The sequence below is a fragment of the Callorhinchus milii genome, unplaced genomic scaffold (assembly GCF_018977255.1).
Source record: "Callorhinchus milii isolate IMCB2004 unplaced genomic scaffold, IMCB_Cmil_1.0 Scaffold13, whole genome shotgun sequence".
NCBI lineage: Eukaryota > Metazoa > Chordata > Chondrichthyes > Chimaeriformes > Callorhinchidae > Callorhinchus > Callorhinchus milii.
The window spans coordinates 2,015,000-2,021,654 of NW_024704754.1; positions in this window are offsets into that span (position 1 = coordinate 2,015,000).

The following is a 6,655-nucleotide window of genomic DNA, read 5'->3' on the forward strand; positions in this document are numbered from 1 at the left end:
CCCCCCAACACCCACCCACCCAAGCTGCTGAGTGTTCCTGGACTCCAGACTTTTCCCGGACTCCAGACTTTTCCCTGGTTCCCGTCTACCCACCCACACCCCACGCCAATCCTCAACGCTTCTAAACTTGGACATCTCTCTCTCTTAGCTCCCATTTCCAAGGCTTAGACTATTCCTTGTTCTCGGGCTCTGACTGCTCCAGAGGATGCTTGCCACCCATCCCCAAGTTTGGAAGCTACTTAAGAAAAGGCGCTGGAGGGGTGGAGGTCGTGGCTTGAGTTCTGAAACCTCTGCTTTGCTGCTGGTGAACTCTATCGATAACCTTAGAAAAAAACTGATGTGCACGCATCACAACACTCAGAAATAAGTGGGGAAAAGAGGTCTTTTGGTACCCGCGCTGCCTTTTCAGGAAAAATTGCTAAGCAGAGAGAGAAAAAAGTTGTCAACTCTATTCCAAAGTCTGGCGGGTGGTAAACTAACCTCTAATCTCTGAAGTGCTCACTCCCTACTCCAAGACTCGGACCTTTGTGCATTACTGTGCTATTCACTGCAAAGACTTTGCTTTGGTGTTTGTCATATGACACAAAGGTTATCTTCTCTCACAAAGGAATGGTCGCTCTCGTCAACAAAAAGCTTTCATTCAGTTCTAAATGTTCCTTTCCCGAAGTCTCTCTCTTGCCCCAGGAGCACCGAACGAACACACACGGTGAGCTTGTGTGATGTAACGTAGCAAAGCAATGCGAGTCTTCTCATTCTTGGTGTCACATCGCAAGAAAAAGAGTCTATCGATAGAAGAGGTTGGTGCTGTTGCATGTGAGTGATACCAATTCGTAGCCTGTTACAGAGGTTCCCACGCACTTTGAGGTGTGTTCCTACGCTCGGGATTCACCGGCTGCTCAGCAATTGCTGTTTTACTTTCCCGGATTATAAAGCATATGTTCGATGTAAAAACAAATGGATTTGCACTGACTTGTCGTATCTGAGTGTAACTCTGAGATTCAGTATTCACTGTGTGATGTTGTAATTGGGTCGTCAATATTTAAACCCACTCACATTCTTTCCTCAGAGATTCACTTTCCTCAGAGATGCATCTCTCTCAGAACTCTGCGATACTGGTTCCCGTCTGGGCTATTGAAGCACATGTTCATCTCTTCCATTATTCACTGCCTTGGTGGTGGTCCCTTATCTACTGATCAATTCTTAGGTTAATTTCATGAAATGAAACCCTTTGAGGACTGTCGTTAGTGTTTTGCACCAAGTCTGACCTTGATATAAATCATCAAATCCAAATTGTTGCAGAGTGTTTGGTAATGAGAGTCACATTTCATGTGTGTTGCTGGGCTCTTTCTCATCCGTGCACCTCACCAAATATTTTAGTGCGAAATCTCAATGTTCAAATAGGGTCTCCAGTCCTCAGAGGGTTGATTTCTTTCAAATAAAAAGGATCATTCGTTATTCTCTTCTGTGTTTCGATTTGAATCTTTTAACGCTACGACAGGAAAGGGATCTTTACACCGTTAATTTTTCTGCAAAATGAACAAATCTAAGAGCCAGCTAGACAACGACAGCCTTAAAGGGTACATTGGGGACATCGTCACACTGACCGGTTGTTTGGAAAACTTGTTACCATTATCCTGTAACCTTGCAATGACATGATGTAATTTTGCGTTGGGTGGATGGATGGTGCGATTTCATGTCGGATTTCTTCCCTTCCCTTCCCTTCCCTTGCATGGCGATGACACCCCCATCAATGAAAGGGCATGTGTCATCTTACTTCTATTTTCTTACCTACTAGTGAGAAAAGCAAATTGTGTCAATTTTCCGATCGAGGTGATATGATTTCTATCGGAATCATGGCATCACCTGGCACGTATAAGAGATTGGCCAGCATTGGGGATCAGTGCTATTGATGTTCCAGGCAGCATCTTAACGACAGTCTAAGCTGATGCAGTCACTTGCCATAGATTGAACCCAGCTGACTGTCAGGATCACACATGCCCTTCAAAAATGTGCTATCAAGAATAGCTCCAAGTGTTCATGATGGTGACCTCATCTAAACTAGGTCAGACTGTTAATGGGACACAATGACCACCAGATCACCATCTTTCGGCTACTGGACTTGTTGGATTTGGTAGTAAGTTGGCTTTTTTTGTGAATGATGGTGATGTAATTGCACCGTGTCCTTGCATATCTCCGTCTAACTGGTTGGTATATCTGTGGAACTGCACTGTGTTCTTCTGTAAATTACAGACACGAAAGAAATGTGTGACAGACAGCTTGTAACGGTTGAAAATGTGTATAATTTAAACATACAGTATAAGGAAATGCACAATATTTATAAATAAAAGTATACACAAAGCATTCAGATCTGCTTTTGTACTGCAGTTGAAAGTAATTTACCTTAAGGTAAAAGGATCTCAATGTACCTGATATTCAGGTTTACTTGAATGCTAGGAACACCGTGAGGTATGGTCACATGTTGTAAAAAGGGAATACTACAACAACAATTTGCATTTATTGCTGCCCTTCACGCAGGATAGCATCTCAGAGTACATACTTCCTTCGGTTTATTCGAATCACTCACACCCATCTAAACAACTGAGATCTTAAAGTAACCTCCCAATAATAATTTGGGATACAATAATAATCCTTGCATTCGATATAGAGCCTTACTGTATATTTTGTGGGCGAAACGGGGCAGCCAATTGCGCACACGTGGGCCAAATGGCCAGATCTTCTTGAGTGTGGCCAAATCTTCAGCAACATTTGTGGTAGATTCTACAATGTACACGGGTTGTTAGAGCCTCTTGTTCCTTGTAGCGTGATTTTAGAGCACTGCATACTCGGCACCGTGATGTGCATGAGGATGATCCACAGTGACAGACCCTCTGTGTAGAGACAATGTCCTGCCATTCCAATGTTCAGTACTTTTACCAGAATGTCCCGTTTTATCCTGTTCAATTTTCTCAAGTCTGTTGTTTCTTCAGGAACACCTTTACAGCCAAATCAACCCAAATAGAGATTCAGATGTTTTTCTAGAAAAAGGCAATGAAAACTCGATTTGTTGTGCCTTACAATGTAAGGGAAGGTGAGGTTGGATGGTGAAGTACATGTTAGTTTGTACTTTCCCGTCTTTTTGGAGATGTTTCAATCAAGGACTGGTTCACATCAATAAATTAGTTGATCTGACACGCATGTGTTATACGTTACCATCTTAATATTCCGATAACTTTACAATTTATGTGGCACAAGCTTTTATTTCACACGTGGAAATGTATGGATTTTCTTCGCATCGGTTGAAAGGGTGGCAACTCTTTCTGAAAGCATAAATGTTTCTGCACTCCCGTAGTCTTGATTCTATAATACTAGTTTCTTCGTACAGAGCATTCATTCTCCCCCGTATGCAGTTGATTGCAAAGATTAGCCTGCAAAGAGCCTAATTCAAGGGTTTCATAATGTCCTGTCACGTAGCTACTCCATACAAAGGGAAGGAACTCCTCAAGGATGGAGTACAAGTTGATCATTGATGTCTAGGAAGAAGCGTTGAAATAGAATTTGGGCATGCGGTTACTTTCAGAAGCTATCCGAACAGCTAGTCTCCTTTACATATTTTGTTACCAGTCTCCTGCACAACAGTCTTTAAGTAGTCCCCAATAGTTTGAAAAACTTACACACAGCTCACTAGGTTACTTTTATTATTATAAATAATAATAATCTTTGCATTTGGTAAGGCGCTCTTCAGGTCAGGAGGACGTCCCAAAGTGCTTCATAGGATTATATTGTAAAGTGAAGTGACTGTGTATTATGTGGGCACACATGGCAGACAATTTACACACAGCAACGTCCCACAAACAACCATAAAGTGAATGACAAAAGGCCGACAAATATCAGACCACATGAACGATTTTTTAAAAGGCACAGTTTCAGCAAATTTCGTTCGCTAAACAAAATGTTAGCAGTTTGATAGAACTTAGACACATAAGTACCGTATAAAGTATTCACCAAAGGATCTTGCTCTTAAGAAGGGCAGTTAACTTGAAAGATGGTTGCAAAAAATTGTTGGCAAATTAAAAATAAAGAGTAAACAATGCTATTAGCCTTATGACTTTGGTGTCACTATCAGTCTCAAAAGAGTATGTTGTGAAGCTGCAATTTTTCAAAGGCGGAATTTCATTTTCTTTATGAACTACTGAGGGTGGATCTTTTAAACATGGCAAGCTTTCCACCAGAGTCATAAAGCAATTTCCAAGTATCTCTGAAGTCATTGAACTGTGAACATAGTTATAATTTAAATCGAAGAGACTATAGCTCTGAGCGGTGTGTGTGTGTGTGAGTGTTGGCGAAGGGGTAACTTGAGGTAATTTATATTCTTGGTCAGTATCGGCTTATAGCCTGCAGTTCAGCTGGAGAAGACTCGTTCTTACCCACCTCTGCTAAGCAGCTGATGGTATATATATATTATATATATATGCCATAGTTTCCTCCACGTTGGCTGGAGAACTCACTTGCTACCCCCTTCCATTTTTGATGGAAGCCTGTTCCATCTTGAATGTTGTTGAAAACGACATCAAAAATGCCCGAAGAAAGAATGGCCACCACATCCAGAAATAGGACTTCAGATGTGTGCTGTTCAAACATTCTGAAGAGCTGTTTTGTGTTGAAAGCGAGTATCTGCTGTGTCCATCTCTGGGAGGAGATGAGCTGATGTTTTCTCAATGTCGCTAGTCTTCAAAAAGAAGTCACCGTATTTCTGTATGGGTGCGTGTGTCTCCAAGCAGCTGATAAGTGTGAAGTGGTATCAAAAATTGTAGAGAAACACTGTTATGAATAGTAGCGTTGGATCTAAGGTTTGATTCCTGTTGCACAAGGGTTTGTCGAGGCTGGCAAAGTGAATGAGAGGAAACTCCTCTGTTTAACAGCAAAGGATGATCTGATAGGAGCTGTATTTCCCAACACTCAGTTTCGACTATCCATCACACACTGTAGGCCTGAAGGCAGCAGTCGTTGAAAATAAAGAACCCATTTGTGGCAACCAATTAAGGGAATTTCAATGATAAAGTGGAAATATTTCTGGTAACAAAAAAAATTCTAGGAAATTTATGACCGATTTGCATTAATTTACGAATCAATTTCATCATGACTACTGATATTAAGAGGAATTTCGGACCTCGAGAGTTGTAATATATATTCTGTAATTGTGACAGTCTAAAGCCAGGGTTTTAATTCTGCATTATGTCAGGCGAACTTATTGTGTTATTGTATTATTGACAGACTGGATGCTTTTGCACAAAAGCAGCAGTTTTCAAGTGCAAAGTCTCAAAAGCGTTTTAAATATTGGTTCAGGAAGACTGCGCTGCTTAAAGTAGAGTTCGTCATCAATACCCAGAGCAGCAGAAGCTTCTGCGATTGGTAAGGAAATGAAAGGTTTTCTTCCTCTGCGCTCTGCACTGGGAAATAAGGAGCTGCACATCAGTGGCACAGAGAAGGAATCGAGATTAATGTATTGGAACAAATTTGACTGACAGCAGGTGAAAGGAAATATAAAACAGATCCAGTGAAACCTCCAGAAAATCTTTTTAAATAAGCAAGCTCCCTTTAACCAGTGATTCAATTTGATTCTGGGGAAGGGAACAGATGTGGCAGCTAATGTTTTTTTTAATGCGTTACTACAGGATCCATGTTCATCCCAAACACAGGACATTAAGTGTCTGACAGCAAACCCTCCCTAAAAGGCACTGGTTTCTCATTTCCAGGACTCAGTACCAACACTAGTCTCTGTGTCTAAGTGGGAACTATGAACGTACTGAATATTAAACCACTGCATAAAGCTGCCTCGCACATTGAATCCCCCGATGTGCCAGGGAACTTTAGGCAGTGGTTTAATTGTTTCAAGCAGAAGTGTGTTGGGCTGTTGGGCTAACACATAATCCCGTACCATCAGCGATCTTTACAGCATGCTGTACAGCTTCTGAGTTAGCCCGGCACTCTTGTCTCTGAGTCAGAAGGTTGTGGTTTCAAGCGCCACATTGGGACCTGGAATCATAGAGTCTATGCTGACATTCCATTGCAGTGCCGGGGGAGAGAGGTTGCATTGCTGGAGGTGCCGTCCTTCGGATGAGATTTTAAACTGAGGTCCCATTCTGGCAGTTCAGATGGATGTTAAGGATGGGTTCCTCCCAGTATCAATCCTGGCCAACATTCCCCCAAATAAAATCTGTCACTCACTCCATGGCTATTTGTCGGACACTGCTGTGGGCAAACTGGCTACTGGGTTTTGTCCACCAAATATACAATCGAACTGCTTTACAGAATATCCTGTGGAAGCGCTTTGAGACATCTCAATGATGCGATAAGGCCCTATATCAAATACAAGGATTATTATTATTAAGTTATAAAGCTACAATATCTGAGGAGCTTAGGTAAATTACCAAAAAGTTCAGAACCATGTACATACTAGCAATCTTCCGGATAAAACTAGATGGACAGAGTTGTGGTCATTGGCTGTCACAATCGCCTACAAAATACAGTCACTACACTTCACAGTAAATCCTCTGAAGCACTTAGAGACATGCTTCTGAAGTAAAATATCAAATGCAAACGATAAGGAATTGTTCACTGGAGGCAGCAAGAGGCAAAAATGCAGTTAGCCTTTTAT